At 49.1% G+C, this 13,107-nt stretch overlaps 1 pseudogene; it reads left to right on the top strand.

Moving 5' to 3' along the window:
* The first annotated feature begins 8,930 nt into the window (after positions 1–8,930).
* LOC146202774 (SWI/SNF-related matrix-associated actin-dependent regulator of chromatin subfamily A member 1-like) lies at positions 8,931–12,774 on the top strand (annotated as a pseudogene).
* The last annotated feature ends 333 nt before the right edge of the window (positions 12,775–13,107 follow it).

A 13,107-nucleotide genomic window follows, 5' to 3' on the forward strand; every position in this document is an offset into this window, starting at 1 on the left:
AATTTCAGCCTCATAACCACAATGATTTATTCTGGAAGTTTAAAAAAAATTGGGAACCAAAATGAATCCTGCGACTCGAAGGTTATGACAGTGTTCATTGGGTTACGGTTTGTACGGAGAAAAAAATATTTGTGTCATCAGCGTACATGACCAGTTTCAGTGAAAGAGGCAAATTGCACAAGTCATTAATATACACAATGAACAACAAAGATCCCAAGATCGACCCCTGAGGCACACCATATTTTACCGTTGTAATCGAAGACATCAGGTCACACACTGTTTTCTGTCTGAGAGATAAGTTTTGATAAGATCAAGAGCAACATCATGTATATATTATGGTATATATATTAATATATTATGGTTTACACAGTCAAATGCTTTCCCGAGGTCAATGAATAAGCCTACAGTGAACTGCTTGCTATCCATATTTTTTAAGCATTTCATCTTTGATTTGTAATAAGACCATTCAACTGATTTTCCTTTTTGGAAGCCGTACTGCGAATCACTGATAGCATGGTATTTAGTAAGAAAGTTTGTAAGTTGAGCAATAATAACATTCCTTAAAACCTTATAAAATCTTGTGAAAGAAGGCCAGGTCCAGACAGCAAGGTCGTGAAGGCAAGGCAAAGTATGCCGTGTCAGCGTTTAATCTGATGGAGAAAACCCAAGTGCGCGCCGGAGCCGGCGCCGCGGGACGATGGTGATGGTATGTACAAGACGAAGAAGAAGATCATGGTATGTACAAATGAAAGAAGATCCGTGGAGGGCTCACACAATCTGCCCGGGGGGATGGTTAGGAGCTGCCAGGCTAGCCGCTCCTAACCATCCGATGTACCACGGCGCACAAACTGCATCAAGCGAGATACATGAACAGTTTCAGTTCCATGGTGGCGTCGGTCGGCTGGGGGATCAACAGGTGTGACTTGGTAGTTTACTCGGGAAGTTTGGTTGATGACCTCGTAGGGACCAAGATAGCGGCGTTGAAATTGATCACTAGGCCAGGGGTGCGGAGTGGTGTATAGAGCAGTACTTCGTCACCAGGACGAAAAGAGACCACGCGATGCTTCGAATCGTGGTGACTCTTTCGGTCTTGCTGGCACGCTTCTGGGTTGAGGCGGGCAAGATGACGGCATCTGGCCACACGGGATAAGAACTGGGCTGGTACTGATGAGGAGTAGTCGGGCGTAGAGAAGAAGGAAGTGTCGAGGATTGTAGTGGAAGGACGGGAGAAAACGAGAAAAAATGTGGAGTAACCGGTAGTCCGCTGTACTGCAGTATTATAGGCGAATGTGACGAACGGTAGAACAGTATCCCAATTTCGATGATCCGGTGGGATGTACATGGATATCATATCTGATAGGGTGCGATGAAATCGCTCAGTCAGACCGTTAGTCTGGGGATGGTAGCTTGAGGTTGTCTTATGGAGGGTGGATGACGCACGAAGAACTTCGGATACGACTGTAGATAAGACGACCGTCCCGCGGTCACTTAGAAGCACCCGAGGAGCGCCATGACGCAATACAATTGACCGTAAAAAGAAATTAGCTACCTCTTCAGCGGAACCAGTCGGTACAGGGGCCGTCTCAGCATAGCGTGTAAGGTGGTCGACAGCTGTTATAATCCAATGGTTACCCCCATTGGAGAGAGGTAGGGGACCATATAAGTCGATGCCGACTACGTCGAATGGTGTGGCGGGACAGGGAAGGGGCTGTAGGAGGCCAGCGGGGGAAGAAGTCGGCCGCTTGCGACGTTGGCACAGGTGGCTGGAAGCAATGTATTTAGCTACGGTGGTAGACAGGCCGGGAGAAAAGAATCATCTTTTCACGCGGTCGTATGTTTTGTCAAAACCAAGGTGACCTGCAGTAGCGTCATCGTGGAAAGCCGCTAGTATACGTGGGCGAAGCACACGCGGTACGACTGGGAACCAGCGAGTTCCATCCGGATAATACACGTAATAATGGCGTAGTATGCCATCTTCAAGCTTGACATTGCGAAGCTGTCGGCGAAGCCTAGCATTGGGCGGGTCCGAAGCGCCGATAAGGCGGTCGATGATAGGACGGCAGTAGGCATCGGCTAATTGCTGTGAGCGGAGAGCGTGCTTGTTCTCAGAGTCGTCAAAACAAACGGTTGTGATATACGTCGGGCAAAGAGACGGTCGGCTCTGGCCAGAGGTGGAAATGCATTGGGAAGAAAAACAGCAAGTTGATTTCGAAAGGGGACAGGGAGTAGAGCGTCGGCGTCTTGGTGTTTTCAGCAAAGTTTTCATGAATCTAAATCATTGGGACTTGTATCCTAATGGTGGCCTATAGACAGCTGCTATAAGAATATTTGTTAGCACAAGGCACAAGACCACGAGAACTTCCATAAGGAAGGTCGTACCGCTCTGGCGTCGATCATTTCCTAAGAGCCCCGTTCAAGGGACCTCGCTTGTGAGCGCTAGCGATTTTGGGTTGAAGCGTATGGACCTGGCATCACCCATGTCGAAGCGATGTCGTAGCACTTTTACCTCTCGTGGGGCCTCTGTGAACAAAGTTGCAAAATGCTTCAGGACAATTTATATTTGAGCCTTGCACGAGAAAAACCTTTGAATGATTTCAAGCTGATGTCATTGTCACTAGTGCTAGAGTTGGAAAGCTCTGCTGTTGCGTTAAGTTGCAGGGATTTTTATTTATTACAGGGATGACTGTGAACGTTTGCAGAATTGAAGCGGTGGTGTATCATCACCTAGCTGTAAAGACCTGCCTATAGGTTAAATATAATTCCAGCTTTTGCAATGAAATGTCGGCCAAGAAGTGTCTGACAGGAGAGACATGAAAGGTAAAAGACCCTGTGTCTAACTTTCCTGCCGTCTACCTGCACTGTTGAGCCTATCTGTTTTTGTTGTTATGCAACCTAATCTGAAAACATGCGAACGCGGGTATTTATCTCCATTAGTGTGAGCTGCCTCTGTATGCATTGGCCTCCGATATCTTCCTCAAAAACATTCACAGTGATATCTGAAATCCCTGCAATCGAAAAGCAGAAGGTAGGCAGATATGTCTACGCACATATGGATTTTGCCTCCTGCAGCTGCTGCATCCTTTTCTATCCCCTGGCTTGCCTTATGATGCGACCTTCGCTCTTCTTTCTTGGGGCGCTTTTGCCTCTTTGTGGTCGAAACATTGCTCGCCACCTTGCTAGCCTCCAGAGCCTTTTGCTCTTCCACACTGCTATTAATAGGGGACGGAACAGGACATCGCCTAGATGTGAATATTTGAGTCACGATTCGTCTAGGCAGTTAGTGCCAGAAGGTGTATGCTACTGCACATTGCTCACCTAATCGTCGACCTTTGCCGACTTAATGAGCTGGCCTGAAGTTGTGGTGTTCGGTCGAGACGTTGGGTCTCGCCACACCCGTGCTCTAAGCCCTGGCTGTGCCTCGTCTGCACAGCGCTGCCGTTGCGATGGAGCATTGCTTGCCGATCGGGTGAAATATTTCAGTCCACGTTGCTTGGAGCCGTACCTTATTTTTGCTGCCTGTCGTAGAGGGCCACATTAGTGATTGAAGGGAGCGTACTTTAAATTTCTTTGAGAGCTGGGCAGAAGTCTCCCGCGCTGGCGGCCTATACTGTCGCGGGGCGCACCCAAGACCAGTGACCGTCTCGGGCTGTCGGTATGATGTCGGGCGACGCACCCACGAGCAGTAGCGGCACACAGACGGACGGCTGTTGGGCATTGGCTGCCGGGCAGCCGGTGCACACCTGGCGGGCGTGATGCACTCGGCAGTAAGGCTTGCCGTTGGTCAACAGGTCTGAGAGTTCGTGCGTCTCATTGAACACGACTGTTCCAACGAAGTCTCAGGGGGCGGGAATGGCTTATACAACAGCGGAGCAGTAAATAGCGCCTTTATTCGGGACGCCTTTCTAACCAGCTCGTTGAATTCTTTCTACGGCTGGAAGTATAGGCCAGGAACCTCGGGTGTCTTTGGGAGAGAGCTCGGGCTGCCTTGCTGGCCTTCGCCACTGCATGATCAGCACGATCATGCAGTGTTCGGAAACTGCGAAAGAATTAGCGCAGATTATCACTGTCACCCTCAGTTATGGCGTGAAGATAATTTTGAATACCGATGTCTTAGCCTACTAGCAGAAATTCTAGCTTGAAGTGTTCCACAAAATCATGCGCTTGGGTCAGATCAGCAAGTAGCTTGGCGGTGGGAGACGCTCGGCTGAGGCGAGAGGCCTCAGGTTGCCGTCACGCGGCAGGGCCGTCCGTTTTCTAGGTGCGTCTGTCGAACGTACCCAGCACGACGCCGAACGTACAGGTGCGGACATAAGTAAATGGAGCACGCTTTTTCGCTCAAATTAAAATCATGCCTTCTCCACTAGAGATAAGAAAACAATATTTGTCCTAGTGAAAAGGCCCTGGCGTTTAGAACCAGATCACACATACCACGATTGCAAATTTCAGTTATTCAACGCGTGAAAAATAATAGAAGAAAAAAGTGTGCTCCGTTTACTTTTGTCCGCAGGGGTACGTGCTAGCTACGTGCTCCAGGAGCACAACAGGTGTCGAACACTCCCAGGTATGGTCATCCGGGTCATATGACAGCTGGAACGCGATTCGCAGGAATGCCGTGGCCACTCACAGGTCTGGTATTCCGGGTCATAGGCCAGGCGATCAGCCGCTGCTCCTTGACCACTCGTCCTCCTGCAACGCTGCTCCGCCGATCTCCCTCCTACGTATCACTCCGTCTTGGGTGGCACCTCCCCGAACGCGCCACATACTTGCGTCGTCTTCATCTCTTCTCCCTCGTGCCGGGAGTTGGAGACCATGTGGCGCTAGCTCCTTACAAATGACCCCTAGCTCTTGCAAGTGTTTTTTAGAGCCGAGAAAACTCAGCCCAAGGAGCGTGGCACATGATGTTCTCGATTATTCGTCCGCATAACGCACAGCACACCACGCACATCACCCCCTAGATGGTCACCAGCGTTCCGATCACTGTATTCCACACAGGAGTTCCACACAAAACACTAAGTAGAAGAGAATGCTTCCAAAGTCCACGTCATCTACCCACACTGTTTTGAGAATGCGGTAGTCATACGAAGATGAAAACACAGGAAAAATCCAATTTTATTTGGTACTCATAATTATGCGGGTATTTTATTTTACTTGCAGTTTGCTGTATTCTTGCCTATGTACGCAACTGTAGCAGTAATGTTGCGTTTATATCATTATTGTTCTTTTCAATCATTGATCCTCTATGGCTGAACCTAAGAGTAATATTTGTATTTGGACCGACCACTAGCCTACTGAGCTATCGGTCCAAACAGTGTTTGTACATTTTATTTGGTTTTGTCAATAAAGTTCCTTGAAAAAAAATTAAATAAACGAACGCGGAGGATACACATCGAATCAAGCGAAAACTTCCGATCTGTAACTGTTCAGCACTGGCTCTACAATCATACCCTCTTGCATGCAGTAAGGAGCGACACCAACCCTGAAACATGATTAATCTACTTCCCGAAATCCCCATAGGCAGAAACACACTATCTCTTTCAACAGAACACACTGTCTTAATTATACTAAGAGCAAACATTCCCTCACACCACGAGAAACGTACATGGAAACATACCTTGCCTATACAACTGCTCATCCTGAGACAGTCATTTTCAGTCACTGCGTCATGTAGACGACCCTGCATTTCATCTATGCGCTTTCTTGACTTCGAACACAAAGTCACCTGCGGAAAGGCTATTGTACCTCACTGTGTTGACTTGTTGCTAGTCTTGGCATTGCTACTTATAAAAGAGCGGTACATCGGCCCGGTATCCAGTAAAACTAGAAGGTGCCAACTTGGGCTAGAGACAGTGACCGCCGTAGCCTTGAATATGTCCCTCTGCATTACAGCAATGCGGCATGCCTTGCCTCTCTCACTGGAACCCTCACGAGAAGCAACCATCATCCCTGCCTCGCTGACATCAATGCCCGGAAACTCATTCAACGATACACCTCGCTCGCTATTGAGTCCGGCATTCCTCTTCGGCACGGCACGCTGGCACGTGTCACATGATCTGAAGAACCTTTTAACGTGGGCCTGTACCCCGGGCCAATACAACTCACTGAGCACCTTAGCGCTAGTTCTCCGGTTCCCCTTACGGCCTGATGGTGAACTCTCATGCGCCAGCATGAGGACTCTAGACTACAAGCACTGCGCTACCACTAACTGTTTAACTATTCGGTTGGGACACATTTGGTATCACCGGAAAAGAACCCCGTCCTTAAGACGAAAAGAATGGGCGGTCTGCCTCTTGCCAAAACATGGTTTTCCTTTCTCCGACACCCCTCTAAGGTGCAATCCTTCTGCTCAGACGTAACAACGAAAGCGACATATTGAGCGCGTTGTGGGCGAGATCTTTGCGGCCCTCCAAAACGCTCGCTGCTACAGTATAGAAACGAACATCAACTACTACTACCGTAGCAGGGGAAGTCTCCTGTTCCATAGAAACTGGTGCACCAACTAAAAATGAAGCCTTTGTACCCGAAACATTGCCAATTATGGCATCGTAAATGGGAGTGGGTGGGCATCGTGCAATGGCCTTGCCCGATAAGTATGGTGAGAAGATCAGTACCTCCACCTCTGGAACTTCAATGCTAGTTCCATCCGCCAAGGACAACATTACCTTTTTCCCTGTAAGCGCCTTCGCAGGTATGAGAGCCTGACGCACCGCAATGCTATTGCTGCCGGCGTCGTGCAAAACGTAAGGTGGCTGTCCGAACACCTCACCATGCATCACGGGTATTCCGGCACCCACAGGGGTCGAAGTCTGGACAACCTTTTCCAGCTGGCATTCTGTGTACGTTATCCCTTGAGGTGTGGTGGGGGAAGAACTGAAAGGAGTCGGGCAACAGGTAGACCCAGCGCAATCCCCTGGACTCTTACGCGTGCATGACTGTGCATCATGTCCTGACCTACCGCAGAGTGTACAGTAAGGTTGATCTATTTTCATATGGCAATCTGCGGCTCTATGCCCAGTCTTCTCGCAAACGAAGCATCGAACCTGTGACTGTGAGCAAGGAGCATAGGTTTTGAGTCTTACTTCATCTTGCTCTGATTTCTTTTAGGAAACCAGCAGATTACTCTACCGCTGTGCCTCGATGCAGTGATCGGCCGCGTCCGTCAGTTTGTCAACCATCTTACAATCTCGTTCACGTAAAAACACAGCAAGACGGCATTGGCAGTTGTTTATGAACTGGTCATCCACCATCAAGTCACGAACATTCTAAAATGTGCGGACCGGTCCCCGTATTTCGACACAGCGGTCAAAGAAGTTGAAAAGCCCAGAAGCGTATTGCGACACTGTTTCGCTATCCTGGGGCTTGCTTTGGTGAAATTGCTCGCGATAACCCTTAGCACTAAACCGAAATCGGTGCAGCATACTTAGCTTTGTCATAGTCAAGTCGGCTCTCAGGCGAGAGCCGACCAAATACCTTCAGGGCTTCCCCCCCCCCCCCCCCCCCGAGGCATAAGCTCAACGCTGTGGCACAGTTTTCTCTTGGCCAAACCTGTCCTGTGGCCACATATTCAAACCTTTTCTAATAGGCATCTAAATCATCACGACTTTCGTTAAACGGCGGCATAAGCTTATGGGAGTTTATGGAGGGGGCCTGAATGGCACTGCGTTCTACCTACTGGTAAGGTAAAGGAATTGCGCCACTTTCCATTAGCCTCACTTCAATTTCGCCTTCGTAGCTCGTGCCTCTAACTCCAATTTCTGCTTCGTTGTTCGTGCCTCTAACTCGTCTCTCCTTCGCAGCTTCGCGCTCAGCGATTCTCTCTTCCTACGCCTTCCGAAGCTCTTCATGCTCCCACGCTCGCAACTCCGCATCATTCAATCCCATGCGCTCACCCAAGGCGACCAACTCCAAAGCGCCCATATTACCCTCAAAATATTATCTTCATCTAGCCTAGAGACCAGCCTGGGCCTGCTCTGGATGCCAAAATTGTGAGGAGGTTCTTGGGAACCCACAAATGAAAGTGTTGATTCAATGGGATTAAACAAACACATAACCAGACCAGTCAAACTGAGAACATATCTTTGTATACAGACACATTAGACTAGACCAAAATAATAAGAAATAACAAGCTTAACAGACAAGACGAAGACAAATACAAACTAATAACAGTCACCGGACGCTAATGATGTCCATGCGGACGCTCCCTGTTGAGTAGGCTCGGAGTGCTTGGAATGCCTGGTGTCCACAGGCGCTTGGGTTCGATCAGCAAATGGCTTTGCGGCGGAATACGTTCTGCTGAGGCGAGAGGCTTCAGGTTGCCGTCACGCGGCAGGGACGTCCGATTTTTAGGTGCATCTGTCGAACGCACCCAGCACGACGCCGAACGTGCGTGCTGGTTACGTGCTCCAGGAACCCAACAGGTGTCGGACACTCCCAGGTATGGTCACCCGAGTCATAGGACAGGTGGAACGCGATTCACAGAAGCTCCATGGTCACTCTCTGGTCTGGTATCCCGGGTTGTAGGCCAGGCGATTAGCCGCTGCTTCTTAACCAACCGTCCTCCTGCAACGCTGCTCCGCCGATCTCTCTCCTACGTGTTACTCCGTCTTGTGAGGCACTTCGCCGCACGCGCCACATATGCGTCGTCTTCATCTTTTCTCCCACGTGCCGGGAGTTGAAGACACCATGTGGCGCTAGTTCCTTATAGCGTGTTACGTGACTGTGCTATATATAGAGGCGTCTCGTTGAATAAATAAGTTCAGATGGTTCTCCCTTCGGCCTACAAGCCTCGACTACGTTACTCGGGGGTCCGGGGTCCACACTACAACGACTTCGCTGGGAGGTGTCGCTTATTTTTTGGCCGCGAATGAGACCTATTTAAGTGTCGAGAAGACCGTTTGGTAGACTAATGACGCCGCCAAAAATATGCTGAAAAAAATCCTGAATTTGCGGTAATCACGGCTGAAGACGAGGAAGAATGACCAGACAATACGAACAGGAGTCCTCCCTGAGTGAAGAAGAGGACGAGGATGGTCTGTGTCAAAAAGCCAGGAAGAAGAAAAAAGATGGCTGGCAGAATACTATCGCAAGCTGGATCTGGACAGAGGCAATCGCGTTGACTACCTGCCGCAGCAGACAGAAACATTCGAACATATTATGACAATCAGCAGTGTGGCGAAAGGAGTTACTTCGCCTCTCATGATCGAACTAGGTCGACCGGAGTTGGAAGAATAACTAGGAAGCTCAAATGTCAACTATGGGAGTTCTGCGACGTAGCATGACCGAAGAACAGGAAGATGAGGAGCTGCTTTCAGGTAGCAGCCGAAAATAAATCACCGCGATCCGATTTGAAACCTCGCCGACTTACATCAGGGGGATGAACATCCAGATTATCAGAACCGTGGCCTCAACTGAATGATCTCTCTGCACGAGCACAGTATCAGGGAATGCTTGCTGATGCAATCAGTCTGAGAAAGATGCTGCAGACTGTGATAACGACGGAGTGGGATTTCACGCGCACGCTGAGAGAACGAGGACGAAGTAGAGAGACAATGCAGAACGGCAGTAGAGCTCTCCACTGCTTCGTTTCTGCCTCATTTACGATACAATATATTTTGGCGACGAGGATGTTAACTTAAATCAGAACCTCGACGTGGCATCCTGGCCGCCCATCATGAGCTTCTCGGGCCTTCAGCCGCCGCCACCCTTCCTGTCTACTCCTGGTCGTCCTGCCCTTCCGTGGGAGCCTGGCAGTGAGCTTTCCATGAATACATACTGGTGTCTGGTGCCTCCACACTTTCTGCAAACCGGCGAAAGACCATCCGGCTTAACTGCTTGGGCCTAGAAGGACTCCACGTTTTCTATACATTACCGCCGCCGCCCTCTTCAGCACCTACCGCTGCTGCCTCATACTCCACTGGCTCCATCTCCTCACACCCCTTACTCTATCTCCATCTCACCTTCCATACTCCATGTCGCTGCTGGTTTACATCAAGCGCTACCGCAGCATCAACGAGCCGCACATGGTCATCGCTCAAAAATCCGCTCTGGCCAAAGGGATAAGAGAGTTCCAGAGGCGGTGCTCATCTCTACGCACTGTCTGACTGGAAACCAGAATTCCAGGGCGGCTCTCATCCAAGACATGCTGATGCCTAATAAGTGGGACGTTTGTGTCACCTTCTATGAAATAGGTACCTGTAAAAAAGCTGTATTGAAGAAGTTGAACTGGTACTGCTAGGTCATCAAAGATGCTGGTCGCATAAAAAATGAAAAATGCTGCTTTCTGTGATTGTCCGATAGCTCAAAAGAACCAACTGCCTACTTTTGACTGGCACACCATTGCAAAACAACTTGTACTAGCCGTGGTGGGCTCGTGTACTTTCTTCTTCTTGAGGTCTTCAATTCATCTCAGGATTTTTTTCTTGCTGAGGTCTTCAACTCATCTGAGCATTTTGATGCCTGGATCAATACGACCGACTGTCTGGGTCACAACTACCTAGTGAAGCGGCTGCATAAGGCGCTGTGGCTGTTCCTAATGCGTCGTCTTAAGTCTGAGGTGGAGCAGAAGATGCCGCCAATAAAAGAAGCGAAAATATATTGTTGCGAAACCGTACTTTCCGTATCACTTTCGTACGTTTCTACAATGTTCCAGGTTGTACTAGTAGCAGTTTGCGACGTTATCTCGATTGTTCTGAGCAGCCTTTAAATTTGGTGTTGACGAGTGTGTCGGGCATTTTTTGTTCGACGATCGACGAGCACGTTTGTTGCTATCGCCGCCGCCGAGTTGCTTAGTTCTTTTGCGGGCGCAAGTCAGCCCAGTAAAGAGTAAATTTCAGTACCATCAAGCCCGTGTCTTCTTTGGGTGTCTACGGCCTTGTCACCACTACTTGACAATATGTGAGTGTCTAAGATGCAGCGGGAGTGGTACGCCAGGTATCTGCAGAAGAATATTGACGTTTTCAAAGGAGCAAGGAACGTGGATAAGATGCGGCTGCTTAACATTCTTATATAGCTGCTTGAATGGTATAACCATCCATATCTCTTCGATAGTGCTGAGCCTGTACCACCCTACACGATGGAGGACCACACAGTCTACAACTGTGGCAGGATGGTGATTCTGGACAAGGCCCAAGGCTCTCGTGTGCTAATCATCTCACAAATAACACGCATGCTCGATATCTTGGAGGACTATTGCCTTTGGCGACGATACGCCTACTCCAGTGTCCATGGTCAGATGCCACAGGAAGAGCGAACACTGTCCGTCAACGAGTTTAGCAAACCCAACAGTGACAAGCTTGTCTCCCTGCTTTCAACTCGCGCGGTAGGCTTGGATACCAATCTGACCACTGCCGATGTGGTCGTATTGCATGACTCATACTGGAACCCTCAAGTCGATTTGCAGGCCATGGACCGAATATACCGTATTGTGCAGGCCAAGCCAGAGCGTGTATTATGTTTAATCACTGAAAACTCTGTTGAGGAAATAATTGTAGAAAGGGCTGAAGTTGAACTGCCTTTTATTACTGCCTTAGTCCTTGGGTCAGCTGGTGTATTCCGAGGCCAAGATGGGCAAGGAGGAAATGCTGAGAGTGATCCGGCGCTGCCGCGACCAAGTCTTTGTCCCTCCAAGGAGAGTGAGATCACGGACGATGATATTGACGCCATTCTGGAAAATGGCAAGCGCAAGACGGAGGAGCTTAAGACAAAGTTTGAGTCACTCGATGAGTGTTATCTTCGGAACCTTGATACTGCGCAAGTGTCCGTCACAAGTTCGAGGGGGAGGAATACCCAAAGAAGCAGAAGAGCTGGGAGCTGAATTGGATCAAGCCGCCAAAGCGGGAGCGTAAGGCCAACTATGCAATCGCAGCGGGTTTAAGTGAGGCCTTGATTGAGTTTTGGCGAAACACGAATCTTCAAGGCACCAAAACCTCATTAGCAGTCAATCATACTCTATTTCCCGTATTTTCGCCTCCGAAGCTGTTTTAACTGCTCGACAAAGACATCTACTGTTATCTCAAAACCATAGGAAACAAGGTCTCAATGAATCCTGACTTTGGATCATATGTCAGGTGTAACCAGCGGGACGAACGAGTCAAGGCGGATCAGTCAGAGCCACTCACTGAGGAGTAGCTGGCTGAGAAGGCGAGACTCTTGACAAAGAGGTGCACCAACTGGGCCCGACAGGACTTCAACCAGTTCATCAAGGCCAATGAAAAACATGGTCGCGACGACATTGAAAGCATTAACAAAAATGTGGAAGGAAAGATGCGTAAAGGAGTAATGGAGTACGCGGCAGTCTTCTGGGAGCGCTGTCACGAGCTGTAGGACATTGAACACCTAATGGGGAAGATTGAGAAGGGTAAGGGCCTTATCAAGCGGCGGGAATCCATCAAGCGTGCCTTAGGTGCCAAGATGAGCCGCTACTACGCGCCTTTCTACCAGCTTTCACATGGCCTATGGCACCTACAAGAGCAAGAACTACAACGAGGAAGAAGACCTGTTTTTGTCTGCATGCTGCACAACCTGGGATTCGACTGTGAAGATGGATATGGCGAGCTACGAGCTGCCAAACGACAGGCACCTCAGTTCCGCTTTGACTGGCTCTTCAACGGGGTATGTAGCTGGGCTAGTTGGCGAGCTCTTCAAGTCCAGAACTAACGCCGAATTATAGCGCGGTGCAACAAGCTCATCACTCTCGTAGAAAAAGTAAACCATGTGCTGGAGGGGAAAGAAAAAGCAGAAAAAGAGATGCGGGGAAGTCGCTGCCTTTGTATATCGTAGGAAAAGTGCAAGATGGATAGCTATATTATTTCTGAAAGCCGGAATAAGCCGAAGACTCAATTACTGGGCACTTGTTGCTGAATATTGCATTCAGTAAATTAGGGCACTCACCTGTGTAGATATGTATGCAAGGTAATTCTTTTTTCCCGCTGCGCATTTGTATGTTATGTATTGACCGTACCCTAATCGCAGCTAGCACTGTAGTCCGTACCGCACACATTTACCATTTTAGAGGACTCCCATGCTGTTTCTTGCTGCCATGTCGTGCCACTGTACATTTGTTACTGGCAACCTGCTCTTTGACTTATAGATGGGTTTGGCAGGGACACAAAA

Source organism: Amblyomma maculatum, chromosome 1 (genome assembly GCF_055883805.1).
Source record: "Amblyomma maculatum isolate TAMU_Amacu chromosome 1, ASM5588380v1, whole genome shotgun sequence".
NCBI classification, from domain to species: Eukaryota; Metazoa; Arthropoda; class Arachnida; order Ixodida; family Ixodidae; genus Amblyomma; species Amblyomma maculatum.